Genomic DNA, 25,380 nt, shown 5'->3' on the forward strand with positions numbered 1-25,380 from the left:
GAAGAGCCAAATAGAAGATCAGAAGAGTAGTATATATAGGAGTAGTTTTGAACTAGTAAGGAGCTTGGCATTTTGGAGAACTACACTCTGTATATTTTACTTTCTCTGCAACTTTTAGATTTAATTTCAGAATGTACTTTTCATTTTCACCTTCCATTTCCAGAGCTATGAACAACTAAACCCCTTTGCATTGGGTTAGGGGGCTCTATTGTAATTTGATGGATCAATAATAGTTTTCATTATTCTTCTTCTTTCCTTTCTCTTGATTTTACTAGAAAGCTTTCAATCTTTATCCAATTGGGTAGTTGTCTTGGAAAAGAAGCTATTCATACTTGGATCTCTTCGAAACCTTGGAAGAGGAATGAAGAGATCATGCTAGAAATGCTTTCTCATGTTGGACCAAATTGGGGTTTGGATGGATATAGTGACATATAATCTTACTAATACTTTGATTTGGGAATGCATGTGGTATAATCAGTGACCATACTTCATCTCTTCTCATGAACAATTAAATCAAGGAATTGGGCAATTGTTCAAGTTTAGAGAGATTAGATTGCCAAGAAATTGGAATCCAATCACTTAAGATTGCCAAGGAGATCAATGAATGCATTGATTGAGGAAGAGATGAGAATGAACTTGATCCGCAGAATACAACATCTCCTGAGCCCAATGAATCCCCCATTTCTGATCTTACCCATTCTCTTTATTATTTGCCATTTACTTTTATGCTCATCTTCCCAATCCCCATTTAAGATTCTGCAGTTTACCTTCCGCCATTTACATTCTACCATTTATTTCTAGCATTTACATTTTCTGCTATTTACTTTCCCGCCATTTAAATTTCTGCACTTACTCAACTCAAATTTCTGCTTCGCTCAACTAGAAAATTCCTCTAATTAAAGTTGCTTAACCAATCAATCCCTGTGGGATTCGACCTCACTCTATTGTGAGTTTTTACTTGACGACAATTTGGTATACTTACCGAAGGAAATTTTGTTGAGAGACAAGTTTCCATGCATCAGGTTCGAAAGTAGAGACCAACTCAAGCATGTAGTGCTACGTTCAAATCATTCACTGAGCGCTACTTTGGCACAAGGCTTGGTTCGAAGGCTTGACACTAAGCAAGGGAGCGCTACGTTTTCTTACTTAACCGAGCGCTCCACTAGAGCTAGCCTTGGCCCATTTTTCAATCAAATTCCATCTTGGATCTACTTCTTCACCAATTTGAAAAGCCCACTCCAAATTCTTAAAATAAAAAATAGAAAGTGTATAAATAGGAGTTAGTTTGATTTGTAATGGAGGATTATTTTTTTTGGGGACTTCACATTAGCTTTCATTTTTATTTTGGGAATTGGGATTGAGATCTAAGTTTTCTTTCTGATTGTTCTTGCTTCGACAACTTCTACTTTCTGTTTTAAATTTTGGATTGAGATTGAAGAAATTATGTTTCAATTCTTGATCTGAAATTCATCTTTGTTCTTTTTCTGCACAATTCTGAGAATTAAGGAATTGGATCTAATTTCATTTGCAGTTTTCATTTTCATTTCTTCTGCATTTTTCTTTTCTGTTGGATCAAGGGAGTAATTGAGATCTAGATCTGCTCCTTGATCTCATTGATCCTCTCAGATCTTCAATTTCTTTTTAGGATTTCATAATTGAATCAAGTTCTCTTGCTATTTGTTTCTTCAAGCTATTTTCATTTTTGTTTTACTAATTGACTGAATCCTTTCACTGATAGTTTTCTGATTTGTTTTTATTTACATTTTCTTGTTAAATTCTGAATCCCAGCACCCAAATCCCTCTTACTCTTCAAGCAATTTACATTTCTTAGCAATTTAGATTCAGTAATTTACATTTCTTGCACTTTAAGTTTCTGCAATTTATTTTTCTTGCAATTTAAGTTTCAGCTCCTTTAATTTCTTGTTCTTTAAGTTACATGCAATTTATCTCTTCTGCACTTGATTCTTTTTCTCAATTTACCTTCTGCAACTTTATTTACTTGCAATTTAGCTTCTGTTAATCAAAATCACTCAATTCATCAACTGTTTGCTTAACTAAATTCATCACCTAACTAAAATTGTTCAATCCATCAATCCCTGTGGGATTGACCTCACTCTTGTGAGTAATTACTACTTGATGTGACCCGGTTCACTTGTCGGTGAGTTTTGGTATGGAATCTGAATTCCACCCATCACTGGGTCAATGGGTGGCGTGCTGGGCTGAAGAGGAAGGCTTTGCGGTGGTGGGACTTGGGAGGATCTCTGCTCTGTCCATGAAGAGGAAGGCTTTGGCATTGGGATTTGAGAAGGGCTTCGCAGTGGTGGGACTTGGGAGGAACGTGGGTGTCGCAGGTGTGGAGACTCAACGACGTGGGTGGCTGGCTCCGTGGCTGGGTGGTGGGTGCGCAGAGGGAGAGATTTGGAGAAGAGAGAGCTACTGAGTACTTATCTAGGTTTCGATTGGGGATTTGGGGGTTAAGAACGCTGGACGCACACTCACGCAGCACTGCAGCAGCACTCGTTTCATTCATTTGAGGGGTGGGGGTCTGGGGTTAGTAATTTTTAGGGGTTTTTTGCCGAACCGGTTTGGTTCGGTTCGGTTAGGGTCTTCATGGTTAAAACCGAAAACCAAACCGAACCTCAAAAAAACAGCAAAACTTATTTTTTCGGTTATCGGTTTGTTCGATTTTCGGTTATTTCGGTTCGGTTCGTCGGTTTAGTTCGGTTCGGATCGGTTTTGAACACCCCTGGCTATAGCTGCTCTGTTCCTTATTTTTTTTTTGGTACAGTGAGTAGCACTTGTCCTGAAATTTTTACTGCTATTATTTTGTTTGAAGTTATTAAGAATTTTGTGACGTTAATGTCCTAGGGTTGAGTTAGTAACTGCATGTGGTGTCTGATGGAATGGCTGCTACGGGAGTAGTCAGAGTCATGCTGTCGGCCATGATTGTAACTATCACAGCGTTGTAGCAGAGCTTCTGTGGACGTTGCAGCTGCCACAGTTGTGAATCAAAAGAAAAGGGATTTAATGTGTTTAATTTCTACTGTAGTTATTTGAGGTAGGGACTTTTACTGAAACTCATTTTTATTTCATTGAATTGTCATAAAATTGATATCCATGCAAAATGCATATTTATGTGAACATATGAGTCTTATGGATGGATTGTTTTGGAGGAATGAAGTGAAATTGATAAATTGATTAAAAGGGGATTAAGTTCTCCAATAATAAAAATTAATTAGGAACAATCCTTGAAGCTTCTTAATGGGTGGATTAGGATCTGAACAACTTGTTTATTGCCCTAATATTTAAAAATTTAATAACTTAAAGATGATTAAAGATAAGCCAAGAATATTCATGGAGAGTGATTTGATTCAGATGAAACCCTTGAAGGGTGAAAATATCTGAATTTTAGGGGAGGTTCTGCCGAAATTTTATAAAACTTGAATGAAAATTGAATATTAAAGATAATGAGGATCGAGCAATTGATTATTATGTTGAGTTACCTTTGTAAAGGATATGTTCACGAGAATGGAGGATATATATTGAATTTAAAGTAACGGATAAGTTGAAGTTAGTTTGGAATTAATTTGATAAAATTGAATGGTGAGTAACTTACGTGATAATTTATGGTTTTATGCTTGAGGATTTATGAGAATTGATAAATAGATGAGATTTAAATGGAATAAAATATAGGAGTTAATGGAAGGAGAGTTATTTAAAGAATGAGGGAAGATTGAAATTGGGTTTGTTATTAAGCAAAAAACTAGATGGGACTAATGGTGAAAAAAATGAGTATGGCTTAGGCTTGAATTTGGTTGGGTTTGATATTGATTGGCATTTGATTTTGGTTATGATAAATAGAATTCATTGGTTGTTTATTATGTCGAGTTATGGTTTTGTGTTTGAGGATGAAGAATCTGAGTAGATACCCTGATTGATGTTGAGGGGTGTAATTTTAATTGAGATCCTCTTTATAATATGATTATTGAGATCGTAGATTTTAATGAGAATTGATAAATAAGGATTTTTGTTGACGTTGAAGATTGAAATGCAAAGTCATGATCGATTATGTGTGATTGATCGATGTGAATAATAACTGTGAATTTTTCTCGGGTTGGTTAAGGCATTAAGGCCCTTGAGGTTTATGATTTTCGAGGTTCAGATTAATTTCGAGGAATGAGATTTTGATTTAAATCTAGAAATGTACTAAGGCCCTAAAGTGTGATTTAAGTTTCATGATGAACCTGAGCATCAGTTGGGAAAATCTGAGTAAGTTCAGAGGAAAACGATATATTTAGTTATCTAAAAACAGAGTCTGATGCTAAGTTGTGTTTTTGAAGGGTATGTCAACCCGATTGTGAATTTAAGAATTGATAAGTAAGAAATGCGAATCTTGCTGATGAGCGGATTATTTATACGCTTTTTGGCATTATTTTTACATAGTTTTTAGTATGATTTGATTAGTTTTTAATATATTTTTATTATTTTTTAAATAAAAATCACATTTCTGGACTTTACTATGAGTTTGTGTGTTTTTCTGTGATTTCAGGTATTTTCTGGCTGAAATTGAGGGACTTGAGCAAAAATCAGATTCAGAGGTTGAAGAAGGACTGCAGATGCTGTTGGATTCTGACCTCCCTGCACTCAAAGTGGATTTTCTGGAGCTACAAGAGTCTAAATGGCGCGCTCTCAATTGCGTTGGAAAGTAGACATCCAGGGATTTCCAGCAATATATAATAGTCCATACTTTGCGCGAGTTTAGACGACGCAAACGGGCGTTCAACGCCAGCTCTATGCCCTATTCTGGAGTTAAACGCCAGAAACAGGTTGCAAAGCAGAGTTAAACGCCAGAAATAGGTTACAAACTGGCGTTTAACTCCAAGAAAGACCTCTACACGTGAAAGCTTCAATACTCAGCCGAAGCACACACCAAGTGGGCCCGGAAGTGGATTTCTGCATCATTTACTCATTTCTGTAACCCTAGTAACTAGTTTAGTATAAATAGGATTTTTTACTATTGTATTTACATCTTTGGATCATCTTTAGATCTTTGGAACGTTTTTCCTTAGACTTGGGGGCTGGCCTCACGGACATGCCTGAACCTTCATCACTTATGTATTTTCAACGGTAGAGTTTCTACACACCATAGATTAAGGTGTGGAGCTCTGCTGTTCCTCATGAATTAATTCAAAGTACTATTGTTTTTCTATTCAATTCAAGCCTATTTCTTCTCTAAGATATTCATTCGCACACAAGAACATGATGAATGTGATGATTATGTGACGCTCATCATCATTCTCACTTATGAACGCGTGCCTGACAACCACTTCCGTTCTACATGCAAACAAGCTTGAATGTGTATCTCTTAGCCTCCTGATCGTGAGATCAGAGTCTTCGTGGTATAGGCTAGAATTATTGGCGGCCATTCTTGAGATCCGGAAAGTCTAAACCTTGTCTGTGGTATTCCGAGTAGGATCTGGGAAGGGATGCTGTGACGAGCTTCAAACTCGTGAGTGCTGGGCGTAGTGACAGACGCAAAAGGATTACTGAATCCTATTCCAGTATGATCGAGAACCGACAGATGATTAGCCATGCGGTGACAGTGCATTTTGGACCATTTTCACTGAGAGGACGGGATGTAGCCATTGACAACGGTGATGCCCAACATACAGCTTGCCATGGAAAGGAGTATGAAGGATTGGATGAAGACAGTAGGAAAGCAGAGGTTCAGAGGGAACAAAAGCATCTCCATACGCTTATCTGAAATTCTCACCAATGAATTACATAAGTATTTCTATCCTATTTTATATTTTAATTATCTTTTAATTATCAATTCACCATAACCATTTGAATCCGCCTGACTGAGATTTACAAGGTGACTATAGCTTGCTTCAAGCCGACAATCTCTGTAGGATCGACCCTTACTCACGTAAGGTTTATTACTTGGACGACCCAGTGCACTTGCTGGTTAGTTGTGCGAAGTGGTGACAAAGAACTAAGATTATGAACGTGCGTATTAAGTTTTCAGCGCCGTTACCAAGGAATGAACGATCACGATTTCCCACACCAAGTTTTTGGCGCCATTGCCGGGGATTGTTCGAGTTTGGACAACTGACGGTTCATCTTGTTGCTCAGATTAGGTAATTTTATTTTAATTTTAAGTTTTTGTTTTTATTCTTTTTATTTTCAAAAAATTTTCAAAAAATCTTTAAAAATAAATTATTCTAAGGCTTCAGAATTTTTAAGAATGAATTCTAGAGTTTTATGATGATCTGTTGAAATCTGGCTGGCTGTGAAGCCATGTCTAATCTTTAGGACCGAGATTTCAACTTATCATCACAAGAGTCCGTGGACTCTCATCAATTCAGCTGTTGTATGCCTGATTTGTATCTGCTAAAGCTTGGCTGACCAGTGGCCATGTCTAGTGTTTTGGACCGGAGCTTTCACTGAAAGCTTGGCTGGCCAGTGAGCCATGTCTAATTCCTGGACTAGAGCTTTAGACTAACATTGAATGATTTCTGAAATTATCATTAAAAATTTTGAAATCCTTAATTTTCTTTTTCCAATTAATTTTCGAAAAAATCAGAAAACAAATTTAATAAAATCATAAAAACAAAATAATTTTGTGTTTCTTGTTTGATTCTTGTGTCAAATTTTAAGTTTGATGCCAATTGCATGTTTTTAAAATTTGTGCATTTTTCGAAAACTCATGCATGTGTTCTTCATGATCTTCAAGTTGTTCTTGATGAATTTCTTTGATTGATCTTCAATTTTTCATGTTAAGTATCTTTTCTTGTTTTTCATATGCATTTTCAATTTGTTAGTGTCTATACATGAAAAATTTTTAAATTTGGTGTCTTGCATGTTTTTCTTTTTCTTAAAAATTTTCAAAAATAAGTCTTGGTGTTCATCTTGACATTCAAAGTGTTCTTAGTGTTCATCTTGACATTCATAGTGTTCTTGCATGTATCATTTGTTTTGATCCAAAACTTTCATGCATTGAGTCTTTTTGATATTTTTCTCTCTCATCGTTAAAATTCAAAAATAAAAAATATCTTTTTTCACTCATAATTTTTGAAAATTTGATTTGATTTATTGAAAAGTTTTAAAAATTTAGTTGTTTCTTATGAGTCAAGTCAAATTTTCAAATTAAAAACCTTATCTTTTTTAAATCTTTTTCAAAAATCAAATCTTTTTCATTTTTCTTTCATAATTTTCGAAAATTTCAAATTGATTTTCAAAAATCTTTTTCTTATTTTGTTTCATAATTTCAAAATCTTTACTAACAATTAATGTAATTTATTCAAAAAATTTTAAGTTTGTTACTTCCCTAGTAAGAAAGGTTCAATCTTTAAAATTTAAAATCATATCTTTTTGTTTCTTGTTAGTCAAGTAATCAACTTTAATTTTTCAAAATCAAATCTTTTTAAATTTCTTTTTCAAATCTTTTTCAAAATAAATTTCAATCACATCTTTTTCAAAATCAATTTCAAAATCTTTTCTAATTTCTTTTCTAACTTCCTATCTTTCCAAAATTTGATTTTCAAATCTTTTTCAAACTAATCCTATCTTTTTGTTTGATTCTTATCTTTTTTTCAAAACTACCTAACTAATTTTCTCTCTCTAATTTTCGAAAATCACGTTCCTCTTTTTCAAAATTCCTTTTTAATTAACTATTTGTTTTAAATTTTAATTTGATTTAATTTTATTTTTATTTTTAAATTTTCGAATTTTAACTTTAATTTTAAAATAAAAACAAAAATTTTTTTTATTTAATTTTTGAATTCTTCCCTCTCTCATATCCTTCTAATTATTTATTTATTTACTAACACTTCTCTTCATCTCAAAATTTGAACCCTCTCTTCCTCTTGGTGTTCGAATTTCTCATCTCCTATTATTTTCTTCTTCTACTCACATAAAGGAATCTCTATACTGTGACATAGAGGATTCTATATTTTCTTTTGTGTTCTCTTCTTTTTCATATGAGCAGGAACAAGGATAAGAACATTCTTGTTGAAGCTGATCCTGAACCTGAAAGGACTCTGAAGAGGAAGCTAAGGGAAGCTAAAGCACAACTCTCTGGAGAAAATCTGACAGAAATTTTTGAAAAAGAAGGAGACATGGCCGAAAATAATAACAATGCAAGGAAGATGCTTGGTGACTTTACTGCACCAAATTTCAATTTACATGGAAGAAGCATCTCAATCCCTGCCATTGGATCAAACAATTTTGAGCTAAAGCCTCAATTAGTTTCTCTGATGCAACAGAATTGCAAATTTCATGGACTTCCATCAGAAGATCCTTTTCAGTTCTTAACTGAATTCTTGCAGATCTGTGATACTATTAAGACCAATGGGATTGACTCCGAGGTCTACAGGCTTATGCTTTTCCCGTTTGCTGTAAGAGACAGAGCTAGAATATGGTTGGACTCTCAACCTAAAGATAGCCTGAACTCTTGGGATAAGCTGGTCATGGCTTTCTTAGCCAAGTTCTTTCCTCCTCAAAAGCTTAGCAAGCTTAGAGTGGATGTTCAAACCTTCAAACAGAAAGAAGGTAAATCCTTCTATGAAGCTTGAGAGAGATACAAGCAACTGACCAAAAAGTGTCCTTCTAACATGCTTTCAGAATGGACCATCCTGGATATATTCTATGATGGTCTGCCTGAATTATCAAAGATGTCATTGGACCATTCTGCAGGTGGATCCATCCACCTAAAGAAAATGCCTGCAGAAGCTCAGGAACTCATTGACATGGTTGCAAATAACCAGTTCATGTACACTTTTGAAGAAGAAGCTTATGATCCTGAGAACCCTGCAATAGTAGAGGTGAATTACATGGGTGAACCCTATAAAAATACCTATAATCCCTCATGGAGAAATCATCCAAATTTCTCATGGAAGGATCAACAAAAGCCTCAACAAGGCTTTAATAATGGTGGAAGAAACAGGTTTAGCAATAGCAAGCCTTTTCCATCATCCACTCAGCAACAGACAGAGAATTCTGAGTAGAATCCATCTAGCTTAGCAAATATAGTCTCTGATCTATCTAAGGCCACTCTAAGTTTTATGAATGAAACAAGGTCCTCCATTAGAAATTTGGAGGCACAAGTGGACCAGCTGAGTAAAAGAGTCATTGAAACCCCTCCTAGTACTCTCCCAAGCAATACAGAGGAGAATCCAAAAAGAGAGTGCAAGGCCATTACCTTACTTGGTGTGGCCAAACCCAAAGAGGACGAGGAGGACGTGAACCCTAGTGAGGAAGACCTCCTGGGACGTTCAGTGAGGCTCATCTAGAGACCATAGAGATTCTATTGAATCTCCTTTTACCATTCATGAGCTCTGATGACTATTCATCTTCCGAAAAAGATGAAGACATTGCTGAAGAGCAAGTTGCTCAATATTTAGGAGCAATCATGAAGCTGAATGCCAAATTATTTGGTAATGAGACTTGGGAGGATGAACCTCCATTGCTCATCAAGGAATTAAATGCCTTGGTTCAGCAAACTCTACCTCAAAAGAAACAGGATCCTGGTAAATTCCTAATTCCCTATAACATAGGCACCATGACCTTTGAGAAGGCTCTATGTGACCTGGGGTCAGGAATAAATCTTATGCCACTTTCTGTAATGGAGAAACTTGGGATCTTTGAGGTGCAAGCTGCCAGAATCTCTTTAGAGATGGCAAACAACTCAAGAAAATAGGCTTATGGACTAGTAGAGGACGTGCTAGTAAAGGTTGAAGGCCTTTACATCCCTGCTGATTTCATAATCCTAGACACTGGGAAGGATGAGGATGAATCCATCATCCTTGGAAGACCCTTCCTAGCCACAGTAAGAGCTGTGATTGATGTGGACAGAGGAGAATTGGTCCTTCAACTGAATGAGGACAACCTTGTGTTTAAAGCTCAAGGATCTCCTTCTGTAACCATGGAGAGTAAGCATGAAAAGCTTCTCTCACTGCAGAGTCAACCAAAGCCCCCACAGTCAAACTCTAAGTTTGGTGTTGGGAGGCTACAACCAAACTCTAAGTTTGGTGTTGAACCCCCACATTCAAACTCTAAGTTTGGTGTTGGGAGGTCCCAAACTTGCTCTGATTATCTGTGAGGCTCCATAAGAGCTCACTGTCAACCTATTGACATTAAAGAAGCGCTTGTTGGGAGGCAACCCAATGTTATTTAATTATATCTATTTTATTTTTATTTTTATTTCGTGTTTATTAGGTTGATGATCATGTGAAGTCACAAAAACTACTGAAAAATCAAAAACAAAATGAAAAACAGCATTAAAAATAGCACACCCTGGAGGAGGAGCATTCTGGCGTTTAAACGCCAGAAACAAGCATCTGTCTGGCGTTTAACGCCAGAAACAAGCATCAAGCTGGCGTTAAACACCAGAAACAAGCACCAGACTGGCGTTTAACGCCAGAACAGAGCATGGAAGTGGCGTTTAACGCCAAAAACAGGCAGCAGTCTGGCGTTAAACGCCAGATATGCATACTAAGGGCGTTTTACAAGCCTAATTGGAGTAGGGATGTTAAGTCCTTGACCCCACTAGATCTGTGGATCCTACAGGATCCCCACCTTTTCTTCTCTCCTCTTCACACCTTTTCACAACTCTCTTCTACAAATACCCTTCACCAATCACCTCAATCACTCTTCCCCATCACCGCATCACCACTCACATCCATCCGCTCTTCCCCAAAAACCCCACCTACCTCCAAAATTCAAACTCTTTTCCCTCCCAAACCCAACCCTAATGGCCAAACCCTAAACCTTCCCCCACTCCTATATAAACCCCTCATTCCTTTTTCATTTTCACACAACACAACCATTTCTTCTTCCCCTTGGCCGATTACACACCTCTCTCCCTCTCCTCCATTTTTCTTCTTCTTCTCCTTCTTTCTTTCTTCTTTTGCTCAGGGACGAGCAAACATTTTATGTTTGGTATGGTAAAAGCATTGCTTTTTGTTTTTCCATAACCATTAATGGCACCTAAGGCCAGAGAAACCTCAAGAAAGAGGAAAGGGAAGGCAATTATTTCCACCTCTGAGTCATGGGAGATGGAGAGATTCATCTCAAAGGTCCATCAAGACCACTTCTATGAAGTTGTGGTCAAGAAGAAAGTGATCCCTGAGGTTCCTTTCAAGCTAAAAAAGAGCGAATATCCAGAGATCTGACAAGAGATTAGAAGAAGAGGATGGGAAGTTCTCTCTAATCCTATTCAATAAGTCGGGATCTTAATAGTTCAAGAGTTCTATGCAAACACATGGATCACTAGGAACCATGATCAAAGTGTGAACCCGAATCCAAAGAATTGGCTTACAATAGTTCGGGGGAATTACTTAGATTTCAGTCTGGAAAGTGCAAGGTTGGCGTTCAACTTGCCAATGATACAAGAAAACGCACGCCCCTACACTAGAAGGGTCAACTTTGATCAAAGGTTGGACTAAGTCCTCATGGACATATGTATGGAAGGAGCTCAATGGAAAGTTGACTCAAGAGGCAAGCCGGTTAAATTGAGAAGACTGGACCTTAAGCCTGTAGCTAGAGGATGATTGGAGTTTATTCAACGCTCAATCATTGCTACTAGCAACCGATCTGAAGTTACTATAGACTGGGCCATCATGATCCATTGTATCATGATTGGGGAGGAAGTGAAAGTTCATGAGATTATACCTCAAGAACTCTATAAGGTGGCAGACAAGTCTTCCACTTTGGCAAGGTTAGCCTTTCCTCACCTCATTTGTCACCTCTGCAATTCGGCTGGAATTGACATAGAGGGAGACATCCTCATTGAAGAGGACAAGCCCATCACTAAGAAAACGATGGAGCAAACAAGAGATCATGGGCCTCAACAAGAGCATGAGGAAATTCCTCACCATGAAATCCCTGAGATGCCTGATAAACCCCAATTTTGTGGTTTATCTTGTGCTTATTTTGGGGGATTTTATCAACTTTTCTCACATTTATTCAATGAAATAGCATGGTTTTGCAATTCTCCCTTGATTTGTGCTTAAATGTGAAAACATGCTTTTTAGGCCCTAAAATTGGTGATTTTAATTCATTTTAATTCCATTCGATGCCTTGATATGTTTGTTGAGTAATTTCAGGTTCATAAGGCAAGTATTGGATGGAAGAAGTGAGGAGAAAAGCATGCAAAGTGGGAGAACTCATGAAGAAATGAAGGAACCGTAAAGCTGTCAAGCCTGACCTCTTCGCACTCAATCGACCATAACTTGAGCTACAGAGGTCCAAATAAGGCGGTTCTAGTTGCGTTGGAAAGCTAACATCCGGAACTTCGAAACGATATAAATTTTGTCATATGTTGCTTAGCGCTCAGGGGCGCGCACGCACCATGTACGCGTGGGCGCCGATTCTGCCCATGGGTCCACTTTAATGAAATTGCCCCCAGCGATTTTGCAGCTCATTTTGGGCCCAATCCAACCCATTTCTGATGCTATTGAACCCAAGGATTGAAGAGGAAATGAACCAAGTAGTCATAGTTGAGTTTTTCATCATGTTTTAGGGTAGAATTCTAGAGAGAGAGGCTCTCTCCTCTCTCTAGATTTAGGATAGAAATTAGGGTACAATTAGGTTAATTACTCTCAATTTCATCTTTCAATTCCTGTTTTGATTCAGTTTTCTCTTTTAATTTCTTGTTGTTACACCTTTGTTCTTCTAGTTCTTGTTGTTAATTTCCCTATTTTGCCATTTTTATGTTCATGAACCTTGTTGGATCTTAATTTTCTTTTAATACAATTCTATGTTTCCATGCTCTTTTATGTTGATCTTGATTGTTAGTGTTGATTTCTTGCTTATGTTAGTTATGGGTTTCATTAATTCTTGCGATTTGTGTTGTTTACTTTTCTTGAACTCTAGGTGTTTGATATAATGTTTCCTTTAGTTCTTGAGTAGTTTTCTTGACTCTTGGCCTAGGCTAAGGGAATTGAGTGACCTTGAGTCATTGGGTCTCATTGAATTGGTGATTTGAGAACCCTTGGTGATCAATTTGATACTCATTGATGCCAACCCACTACTAATCTAATTAGTAGGTAGGTTGGGACTTATGAGTTGATGTGATCAAAGCCATTTGGCGTACTTCAAGTCTAGGAGCAGATATTACGTACTTAAGACTTTTGGAAGTAGACTTAATAAGATTGGCCTCTCGTAATTATCAATATATGGTTTGTAGACAAGGATGGTGATCTCAATTACCTAAGTCTTAGCCAAGAGTTCTTTATCTTGCTTTCTTTAATTACTTGCTTAATTTACTTTCTTGCCATTTATTTTTCTTGCCCATTGAAAATCAAACCCCCTTGTTCTTCATAGCCAATAATTGAGCACTTCATGGTAATTCCTTGTGAGGTGACCTGGAGTCTAAATACTCCGGTTAATTCTTATTTGGGGTTTGTTAATTGTGACAACCAAAATTTTTGATGTGGGAATTGTTTGTTGGTTTAGAACTATGCTTACAACGAAGTTCTTATTTCTAGAAGAGAAATTCTAAACCATTGATAAACCACTATTTCATGGTTTATCTTGTACTCAATTGAGTGGTTTTTATCAACTCTTTACCCATTTATTCATACTATTTGCATGGTTTGACATTTGCCTTCCTAATTATGTGCTATGATTGAAAACATGCTTCTTTGGCCTTTATATTGCTAATATTAATCCTCTCTTATCACCATTAGATGCCTTGATATGTGTGTTAAGTGATTTCAAATATTACAGGGCAAGAATGGCTCAGAGGATGGAAAGGAAGCATGCAAAAGTGGAAGAAATACAAGAAGTTGGAAAAATTGCTAAGCTGTCCAGCCTGACCTCTTTGCACTCAAACGGCTATAACTTTAGCTACAGAGGTCCAAATGATGTGGTTCCAGTTGCGTTGGAAAGCTAACATCCAAGGCTTCAATTTGCTATATAATATGCTATAGTTTCCCTGATGCTAGGCGATGCGAACGCGTGCTCCACGCGGACGTGTCGCAGTGACAGAAATTCAGCATGTTTGAATTCACAACCAGCGAATTCTAGGCTGTTTCTGACCCAGTTCTTGGCCTAGAAAATACAGATTAAAAGCTATAAAGTAGAGGGATTGCATCCATTCATAATCATGCTCTCATATTTACAATTTTAAGATTTAGATGTAGTTTTTAGAGAGAGAGGTTCTCTCCTCTCTCTTAGGATTAGGATTTAGGATTTCTCTTAGTTTTAGGAGCGACTCTCAATCATAGGTTCTTTATTTTTATTTATTTTCCCAATTCAATTTATGAACTTTTCCTTGTTATGATTCGAATATTTTATTTAATATAATTTGAGGTATTTCAGACTTATGATTGCTCTCTTTAATTTATTAATGCTCTGTGTTTATCCAAGTTATTTTCATTCAAGTAGACTTTCTTCCCTTTTGGCTTTGGTTGAATCATTGGAAACACTTGAGTTATCAAACTCATTGTTAATTGAAAATTAGAATTCTTCAAGAATTAATTCGAGTTCCAATAACTCTAGCCTTTCCCAAGGAAAGACTAGGACCTGAGGAATAAAAATTAATTCATCCACTTAACTTACCTTCATAGTTAGAGGTCAACAAAATGGGAGAAAAATCCAACTCTCATTACAATTGATAAGGATAACCAGAATAGGACTTCTTGTTTTCATACCTTGCCAAGAGTTTATTTTATAGTTATTTATTTATTTTATTCTTCTTATGCAACATACTGCTCCCTAATTTCTAAAACCCCTAATTTACAAATTCATAACCAATAATAAGAACATACCTCCCTGCAATTCCTTGAGAAGACGACCCGAGATTTAAATACTCGGTTATCAATTTTAAAAGGGGTTTGTTACTTGTGACAACCAAAACGTTTGCACGAAAGGGATTTTTGTTGGTGTAGAAACTATATCTACAACGCGACTATTTTTATGACATTCTTTACTGGCAAAAATCCTGTTCGTCAACCATCGACCAAAACTCATTCATCAAAATGGCGCCGTTGCCGGGGAGTTGCAATGGTGTTACATTATTGGCTATTGTATATATTGTGAATAGCTTTGTTTTTGGTTTTGTTTGTTAGTCTTCATTAGTTTTGGGATTTGATTTTCTTTGTTTCTTATTAGAAATTGTTTTTGTTTTCTCTTATCACCATGAATTCTTATCACTTTGGCCATGAGTTTGGTTCAAACTATGTTGTAGGAAATGGAAGCTTCAATGAGGATGTGCATCAAGGATTTGGAGATCAAAGGTGGGAGGAGCCCCAAGCTTATGGACAACCTTCTTGGCAACAACCTCCTCCGGATTCTTGTGGGTATAATTTTAATCCTAATGCATACCAATCTAATGTATCTGATGACCCTTATTGTGATTGTCAACCACAACCACCATATACATATGACCCTTTCCTTCAACATAGCCCTCAACAACCATACTGGTGCACAAAATTGTGATCCCTGATAATGGCTCCAAAAACTTGGTGCTCAAATCTTAATTCATAATTTGTTACAACTTCGATACAACTAACCAGCAAGTGCACTGGGTCGTCCAAGTAATAAAACCTTACGTGAGTAAGGGTCGATCCCACAGAGATTGTTGGTATGAAGCAAGCTATGGTCATCTTGTAAATCTCAGTCAGGCGGTTATCAAATGGTTATGGAGTTTTCGAATAATAATAATAAATAAACAGAAAATAGGATAGAGATACTTATGTAATTCATTGGTGAGAATTTCAGAGAAGTGTATAGAGATGCTTTCGTTCCTCTGAACCTCTGCTTTCCTGTTGTCTTCATCCAACCAATCCTACTCCTTTCCATGGCAAGCTGTATGTTAGGCATCACCGTTGTCAATGGCTACATCCTGTTCTCTCAGTGAAAATGGTCCAATGCGCTGTCACTGTATGGCTAATCATCTGTCGGTTCTCGATCATACTGGAATAGAATCCATTGATCCTTTTGCGTCTGTCACTACGCCCAGCACTCGCGAGTTTGAAGCTCGTCACAGCCATCCCTTCCCAGATCCTACTCGGAATACCAAAGACAAGGTTTAGACTTTTCAGATTTCAGGAATGGCCATCCATGGGTTCTAACTTATACCACAAAGATTCTGATTAAGGAATCCAAGAGATACTCATTCAATCTAAGGTAGAACGGAAGTGGTTGTCAAGCACGTGTTCATAGGGAATGATGATGACTGTCACGATCATCACATTCATGTTGAAGTGCGAATGGATATCCTAAAAGCGGAATAAGTTGAATTGAATAGAAAAACAGTAGTACTTTGCATTAATCTTTGAGGAACAGCAGAGCTCCACACCTTAATCTATGGTGTGTAGAAACTCTACCGTTGAAAAATACATAAGTGAAAGGTTCAGGCATGGTCGAGTGGCCAGCTCTCCATGATCTAAGAACTAGACGTCCCAAGATGATCCGAAGAAATAAATACAATAGTAAAAAGTCCTATTTATACTAGACTAGCTACTAGGGTTTACAGAAGTAAGTAATTGATGTAGAAATTCACTTCCGGGGCCCACTTGGTGTGTGCTTGGGCTGAACTTGAAGTTTACACGTGCAGAGGCTTCTTTTGGAGTTGAACGCCAAGTTGTAACGTGTTTTTGGCGTTCAACTCTGGTTTGTGACGTGTTTCTGGCGTTTAACTCCAGACTGCAGCGTAGAACTGGCGTTCAACGCCCTTTTGCGTCGTCTACATTTAGGCAAAGTATGGACTATTATATATTTCTGAAAACCCCTGGATGTCTACTTTCCAACGCCGTTGAGAGCGTACCATTTGGAGTTCTGTAGCTCTAGGAAATCCACTTTGAGTGCAGGGAGGTCAGAATCCAACAGCATCCGCAGTCCTTCTTCAACCTCTGAATCTAATTTTTGCTCAAGTCCCTCAATTTCAGCCAGAAAATACCTGAAATCACAGAAAAACACACAAACTTATAGTAAACTCCAGAAATGTGAATTTAACATAAAAACTAATAAAAACATCCCTAAAAGTAACTAGATCCTACTAAAAACATACTAAAAATAATGCCAAAAAGCGTATAAATTATCCGCTCATCACAACACCAAACTTAAATTGTTGCTTGTCCCCAAGCAACTGAAAATCAAATAGGATAAAAAGAAGAGAATATACTATAAATTCCAAACTATCAATGAAACATAGCTCCAATCAGATGAGCGGGACTTGTAGCTTTTTGCCTCTTGAAAAGTTTTGGCATCTCACTTTATCCATTGAGGTTCAGAATGATTGGCATCTATAGGAACTCAGAGTTTAGATAGTGTTATTGATTCACCTAGTTCAGTATGTTGATTCTTGAACACAGCTACTTTATGAGTCTTGGCCGTGGCCCTAAGCACTTTGTTTTCCAGTATTACCACCGGATACATAAATGCCACAAACACATAACTAGGTGAACCTTTTCAGATTGTGACTCAACTTTGCTAAAGTCCCCAATTAGAGGTGTCCAGGGTTCTTAAACACACTCTTCTTTTGCTTTGGACCTTGACTTTAACCGCTCAGTCTCAAGTTTTCACTTGACACCTTCACGCCACAAGCACATGGTTAGGGACAGCTTGGTTTAGCCACTTAGGCCAGGATTTTATTCCTTTAGGCCCTCCTATCCACTGATGCTCAAAGCCTTGGGATCCTTTCTATTACCCTTGCCTTTTGGTTTTAAGGGCTATTGGCTTTTTGCTCTTGCCTTTTGGTTTTAAGAGCTTTTGGCTTTTTCTGCTTGCTTTTTCTTTTTCTATTTTTTTTCGCCAATTTTTTTTCTTCAAGCTTTGTATTCACTGCTTTTTCTTGCTTCAAGAATCATTTTTATGATTTTTTAGATTATCAAATAACATGTCTCCTGTTCATCATTCTTTCAAGAGCCAACATATTTAATATTCTAAAACACCAACTTCAAAAGACATATGCATTGTTCAAGCATTCATTCAGAAAACAAAAAGTATTGTCTCCACATCAATATAATTAAACTAAGTTCAAGGATGAATTCGAAACCATGTACTTCTTATTCTTTTGTTTTTAAAACATGTTTCATTTAAGAGAGGTGATGGATTCATATTCACTACTTTAAGGCATAGACACTTAGACACTAATGATCATGTAATAAAGACACAAACAAGGAATGAGTCCACCTTAGTGATGGTGGTGTTTTCTTCTTGAGGTACCAATGATGTCCTTGAGCTCTTCTATGTCTCTTCCTTGTCTTTGTTGCTCCTCCCTCATAACTCTTTGATCTTCTCTAATTTCATGGAGGATGATTGAGTGCTCTTGATGTTCCACCCTTAGTTGTCTCATGTTGGAACTCAGTTCTCCTAGGGAGGTGTTGATTTGCTCCCAAAAGTTCTGTGGATGAAAGTGCATCCCTTGAGGCATCTCAGGGATTTCTTGGTGATGAGCTTCTTCATGCGTCTCTTGAGATCCATGAATAGGCTCTCTTGTTTGCTCCATCCTTTTCTTAGTGATGGGCTTGTCCTCATCAATGAGGATATCTCCCTCTATGTCAATCCTAGCCGAATTGCATAGATGGCAAATGAGGTGAGGGAAGGCTAACCTTGCCATAGTGGAGGACTTGTCAGCCACCTTGTAGAGTTCTTGAGGTATAATCTCATGAACCTCCACCTCTTATCCAATCATGATGCTATGGATCATGATGGCCCGGTCTATAGTAACTTCAGACCGGTTGCTAGTGGGAATGATTGAGCGTTGAATGAACTCCAACCATCCTCTAGCTACAGGCTTAAGGTCCAGTCTTCTCAGTTGAACCGGTTTGCCTTTTGAGTCAATCTTCCATTGAGCTCCTTCCACACATATGTCCATGAGGACTTGGTCCAACCTTTGATCAAAGTTGACTCTCCTTGTGTAGGGGCGTGCGTTTTCTTCTATCATTGGCAAGTTGAACGCCAACCTCACATTTTTCGGACTAAAATCTAAGTATTTCCCCCGAACCATGGTGAGATAATTCTTTGGGTTCGGGTTCTTACTTTGATCATGGTTCCTAGTGATCCATGCATTAGCATAGAACTCTTGAACCATTAGAATTCCGACTTTTTGGATGGGGTTTGTTAGAACTTCCCAACCTCTTCTTTGGATCTCATGTCGGATCTCCGGATACTCATTTTTCTTGAGTTTGAAAGGGACCTCGGGGATCACCTTCTTCTTGGCCACAACATCATAGAAGTGGTCTTGATGGGCTTTGGAGATGAATCTTTCCATCTCCCATGACTCGGAGGTGGAAGCTTTTGTCTTTTCTTTCCCTTTTCTAGAGGATTCTCCGGTCTTAGGTGCCATCAATGGTAATAGAAAAACAAAAAGCTTATGCTTTTACCACACCAAACTTAGAATATTGCTCGCCCTCGAGCAAGAGAAGAAAGAAAAGATGAAGAAGAAGAAATGGAGGAGAGGGAGAGAGGTTTGTGTTTCGGCCAAGAAGAGGAAGAAAGGGTTGTGTTATGTGAAAATGAAGAAGAATGGAGGGGTTTATATAGTGGAGGGAGAGGGGTTAGGTTCGGCCATTTAGGGTGGGTTTGGGTGGGAAAGTGATTTTGAATTTTGAAGGTAGGTGGGGTTTATGAGGTAGGTTTATGGAGAAGAGTGGATGGATGTGAGTGGTGAAGAGGTAGTAGGGAAGAGAGCTTGAGGTGATAGGTGAAGGGGTAATTGGGAAAAGAGCTTGAGGTGATTGGTGAAGGGTTTTGGGGAAGGGTGTTTATTGGGAAGAGAGGATGAATGAGAAGAGAGAAGAGTATGAGTGGAGGTAGGTGGGGATCCTGTGGGGTTCACAGATGCTGAGATGATCCTGTGGGGTCCACAGATTCTGAGGTGTCAAGGAATTGCATCCTTGCACCAACTAGGCATGTAAAATGCCTTTGCATGCAATTCTGGCGTTTAAACGCTGAATTGGTGCTTGTTCTGGGCATTCAGTGCCAGATTCATGCTCTGTTCTGGTGTTGAACGCCAGCCAGATGCTCCTTACTGGCGTTTAAACGCCAGTAAGCCCTTCCTCCAGGGTGTGATTTTTTTCTGCTATTTTTGATTCTGTTTTTAATTTTTGTATTTATTTTGTGACTCCACATGATCATGAACCTAATAAAACATGAAAGAACAATAAAATAAAATTAGAATAATAAAATTGGGTTGCCTCCCAACAAGCGCTTCTTTAATATCAATAGCTTGACAGTGGGCTCTCATGGAGCCACACAGGTGATCAGGTCAATTTTATAGACTTCCCAACACCAAACTTAGAGTTTGACTGTGGGGGACTTTAGTTGACTCTGTACTGAGAGAAGCTTTCTATGCTTCCTCTCCATTATTACAGAAGGAGATTCTTGGTTTTAAAAGTTCTATGTGTCCTCATTCAGTTGAAGGATCAATTCTCCTCTGTCTACATCAATGACAGCTCTTGCTGTGGCTAGAAAGGGTCTTCCAAGGATGATGGATTCATCCTCTTCCTTCCCAGTGTCTAGGATTATGAAATCAGCAGGGATGTAAAGGCCTTCAACCATTACTAACACGTCCTCTACCTGACCATAAGCCTCTTTTCTTGAATTGTCTGCCATTTCTAATGAGATTCTAGCAGCTTGCACCTCAAAGATTCCCAGTTTCTCCATTACAGAGAGTGGCATGAGGTTTATTCCTGACCCAAGGTCACATAGAGCCTTCTCAAAGGTCATGGTGCCTATGGTACAAGGTATTAGGAACTTTTCAGGATCCTATTTCTTCTGAGGCAATCTCAGTTGATCCAATGCATTTAGTTCATTGGTGAACAGGGGAGGTTCATCTCCCCAAGTCTCTTTACCAAATAAATTGGCATTCAGCTTCATGATTGCACCAAGGAACTTGGCAACTTGCTCTTCAGTAACATCCTCATTCTCTTCAGAAGAGGAATACTCATCAGAGCTCATGAATGGCATAAGGAGGTTCAATGGAATCTCCATGGTCTCTAGATGAGTCCCAGATTCCTTTGGTTCCTCAGAGGGGAACTCCTTATTGATCATTGGACGTCCCAGGAGGTCTTCCTCCTTGGGATTCACGTCCTCTCCTTCCTCCTTGGATTCGGCCATGATGGTTATATCAATGGCCTTGCTCTATCCTTTTGGATTTTCTTCTGTATTGCTTGGGAGAGTACTTGGAGGAATTTCAGTGATCCTTTTACTCAGCTAGTCCACTTGTGCCTCCAAATTTCTAATGGAGGACCTTGTTTCATTCATGAAATTCAGAGTGGCCTTAGATAAATCAGAGACTAAATTTGCTAAGCTAGATGGATTCTGCTCTAAATTCTCTGTCTGTTGCTGAGTTGATGATGGAAAAGGTTTACTATTGTTAAACCTGTTTCTTCCACCATTATTAAAGCCTTGTTGAGGCTTTTGTTGATCCTTCCATGAGAGATTTGGGTGATTTCTCCATGAGGGATTATAGGTGTTTCCATATGGTTCACCCATGTAATTCACCTCTGCTATTATAGGATTTTCAGGATCATAAGCTTCTTCTTCAGAAGATGCCTCTTGAGTACTATTGGATGCAGCTTGCATTCCATTCAGACTCTGAGAAATCATATTGACTTGCTGAGTCAATATTTTATTCTGAGCTAATATGGCATTCAGAGCATCAATTTCAAGAACTCCCTTCTTCTGAGGCGTTCCATTACTCACAGGATTCCTCTCAGAAGTGTACATAAACTGGTTGTTAGCAACCATGTCAATAAGTTCTTGAGCTTCTGCAGGTGTTTCCTTTAGGTGAATGGATCCACCTGCAGAAGTATCCAATGACATCTTAGCTAATTCAGACAGACCATCATAGAATATATCCAGGATGGTCCATTCTGAAAGCATGTCAGAAGGACACTTTTTGGTCAGTTACTTGTATCTCTCCCAAGCTTCATAGAGGGATTTACCTTCTTTCTGTCTGAAGGTTTGGACATCCACTCTAAGCTTACTAAGCTTTTGAGGAGGAAAGAACTTGGCTAAGAAAGCCTTGACCAGCTTATCCCAAAAGTTCAGGCTATCTTTAGGTTGTGAGTCCAACCATGTTCTAGCTCTGTCTATTACAGCAAACGGGAAAAGCATAAGCCTGTAGACCTCGGAATCAACCCCATTGGTCTTAACAGTATCACAGATCTGCAAGAATTCATTTAAGAACTAAAAAGGGTCTTCAGATGGAAGTCCATGAAACTTGCAGTTCTGCTGCATCAGAGAAACTAATTGAGGTTTCAGCTCAAAGTTGTTTGCTCCAATGGTAGGAATTGAGATGCTTCTTCCATGTAAATTGGAATTAGGTGCAGTAAAGTCACCAAGCATCCTCCTTGCATTATTATTATTTTCAGCTGCCATCTCCTCTTCCTGTTCGAAAATTCCTGTAAGGTTGTCTCTGGATTGTTGTATTTTAGCTTCTCTTAGTTTCCTTTTCAGAGTCCTTTCAGGTTCAGGATCTGCTTCAACAAGAATGTTCTTGTCCTTGCTCCAGCTCATATGACAAAGAAGGGAATAACAAAGAAAGTATGGAATCCTCTATGTCACAGTATAGAGATTCCTTTGTGTGAGTAGAAGAAGAAAAGAATGTAATGTAAAGAAGAATGGATAATCCAAACACAAGGGTGAGGATAGGAGCAGAGATATGAGATGAAGAGAAGTGTTAGTAAGTAATTAAATAAATAGAAGAAGATGAGAGAGAGAAGTTTTCGAAAATAATTTTTGAAAATGAGTTGATGATTTTCGAAAATTAAAGGGGAAATAAAATTAAAATTAAAATTTAAAACAATTAATCAATTAAAAAGAATTTTTGAAAAAGAGGGAGGTATTTTCAAAAATTAGAGAGGGATAGTTAGTTAGGTAGTTTTGAAAGAGATAAGAAACAAACAAAAAGTTAATTAGTTAGTTGAAACAAATTTTGAAAATCAATTTTTAAAAGATAAGAAGATAAGAAGTTAAAAAAGATATTTGAAAAAGATATGATATGAAAAGGTATGATTAAAAAGATATGATTTTGAAAAAGATAAGATAAAAAGATATTTTTGAAAAGATATGATTGAAATTAGTTTTGAAAAAGATTTGATTTTTAAAATCACAATTAATGACTTGATTCACAAGAAATCACAAGATATGATTCTAGAACTTAAAGTTTGAATCTTTCTTAACAAGTAAGTAACAAACTTGAAATTTTTGAATCAAAACATTAATTGTTGATGATATTTTCGAAAATATGATATAAAATTAAGAAAAAGATTTTTGAAAAATATCTTTAAAATTTTCGAAAATAAATAAGAAAAATGAAAAAGATATGATTTTTGAAAAAGATTTTGAAAAAGATAAGATTTTTAAATTGAAAATTTGATTTGACTCATAAGAGACAACTAAATTTTAAAAAGTTTTGAAAAAGTCAACTCAAATTTTCGAATTTATGAGAAGAAAAAGGGGAAGATATTTTTTTGATTTTTGAATTTTTAATGATGAAAGAGAAAAACATCAAAAAGACTCAATGCATGAAAATTTTGGATCAAAACATGTGATGCATGCAAGAACACTATGAATGTCAAGATGAACACCAAGAACACTTTGAAGATCATGATGAACATCAAGAACATATTTTGGAAAATTTTTTATGCAAAGAAAACATGCAAGACACCAAACCTAGAAATCTTTAATGCTTGGACTCTAACAAACGAAAAATGCATATGAAAAACAAGAAAAGACACAAAACAAGAAAATTTAAAGATCAAGCAAGAAGACTTACCAAGAACAACTTGAAGATCATGAAGAACATTATGAATTTTCGAAAAATGCATAAATTTTTAGAAAAAATGCAATTGACACCAAACTTGAAATTAACTCAAGACTCGAACAAGAAACACAAAATATTTTTGATTTTATGATTTTATGATTTTTTTGTATTTTCTTTTAAATTTTTTTCGAAAAACATATAGGAAAAAGAAAATAAGAAATTCAAAATTTTTAATAAGAATCCCAGGAATCTTTCAATGTTGGCCTAAAGCTCCAATCCAAGGGTTGGACATGGCTTAATAGCCAGCCAGCTTTAGGATATAAATCAGGCATGCAACAACTGATATTCCAATTAACTTGCCTCTATGCTAATAGTTGGAAGCCGCAGTCCAAAAGAATTAGACATGGCTTTACAGCCAGCCAGGCTTCAACATGCTTTGTGAAACACTAGATTTCATTCTTAAAAATTTAGAATAATTTTCGAAAACAGATGAGAAATTTTTGAAAGAATTTTGAAAAATTTTTGAAAATAGGACAAAAAGAAAATTACCTAATCTGAGCAACAAGATGAACCGTCAGTTGTCCAAACTCGAACAATCCCCGGCAACGGCGCCAAAAACTTGGTGCACGAAATTGTGATCCCTGATAATGGCTCCAAAAACTTGGTGCTCAAATATTAAATCATAATTTGTCACAACTTCGAGACAACTAACCAGCAAGTGCACTGGGTCGTCCAAGTAATAAAACCTTACGTGAGTAAGGGTCGATCCCACGGAGATTGTTGGTATGAAGCAAGCTATGGTCATCTTGTAAATCTCAGTCAGGTGGTTATCAAATGGTTATGTAGTTTTCGAATAATAATAATAAATAAACAGAAAATAGGATAGAGATACTTATGTAATTCATTGGTGAGAATTTCAGATAAGCGTATAGAGATGCTTTCGTTCCTCTGAACCTCTGCTTTCCTGCTGTCTTCATCCAACCAATCCTACTCCTTTCCATGGCAAGCTGTATGTTAGACATCACCGTTGTCAATGGCTACATCCTGTCCTCTCAGTGAAAATGGTCTAATGCACTGTCACTGCATGGCTAATCATCTGTCGGTTCTCGATCATACTGGAATAGGATCCATTGATCCTTTTGCGTCTGTCACTACGCCCAGCACTCGCGAGTTTGAAGCTCGTCACAGCCATCCCTTCCCAGATCCTACTTAGAATACCACAGACAAGGTTTAGACTTTCCGGATCTTAGGAATGGCCATCCATGGGTTCTAACTTATACCACGAAGATTCTGATTAAGGAATCCAAGAGATACTCATTCAATCTAAGGTAGAACGGAAGTGGTTGTCAGGCACGTGTTCATAGGGAATGATGATGACTGTCACGATCATCACATTCATGTTGAAGTGCGAATGGATATCTTAGAAGCGGAATAAGTTGAATTGAATAGAAAAACAGTAGTACTTTGCATTAATCTTTGAGAAACAGCAGAGCTCCACACCTTAATCTATGGTGTGTAGAAACTCTACCGTTGAAAAATACATAAGTGAAAGGTTCAGGCATGGCCGAGTGGCCAGCCCTCCATGATCTAAGAACTAGACGTCCCAAGATGATCCGAAGATGTAAATACAATAGTAAAAAGTCCTATTTATACTAGAC

General features: G+C 37.4%; 2 non-coding genes across 2 annotated transcripts; one reads left to right on the forward strand and one right to left on the reverse strand.

Annotated features, from left to right (window-relative positions):
* Positions 1–8,513: 8,513 nt before the first annotated feature.
* On the reverse strand, positions 8,514–8,621 carry LOC112787827 (small nucleolar RNA R71). The gene has a single exon (XR_003195217.1). It is a non-coding gene; the product is annotated as a small nucleolar RNA R71 (small nucleolar RNA).
* A 13,210-nt stretch (positions 8,622–21,831) lies between these two features.
* On the forward strand, positions 21,832–21,939 carry LOC112788140 (small nucleolar RNA R71). Its single transcript, XR_003195519.1, has one exon. It is a non-coding gene; the product is annotated as a small nucleolar RNA R71 (small nucleolar RNA).
* The last annotated feature ends 3,441 nt before the right edge of the window (positions 21,940–25,380 follow it).

Source organism: Arachis hypogaea, chromosome 20 (genome assembly GCF_003086295.3).
Source record: "Arachis hypogaea cultivar Tifrunner chromosome 20, arahy.Tifrunner.gnm2.J5K5, whole genome shotgun sequence".
Taxonomy (NCBI): domain Eukaryota; kingdom Viridiplantae; phylum Streptophyta; class Magnoliopsida; order Fabales; family Fabaceae; genus Arachis; species Arachis hypogaea.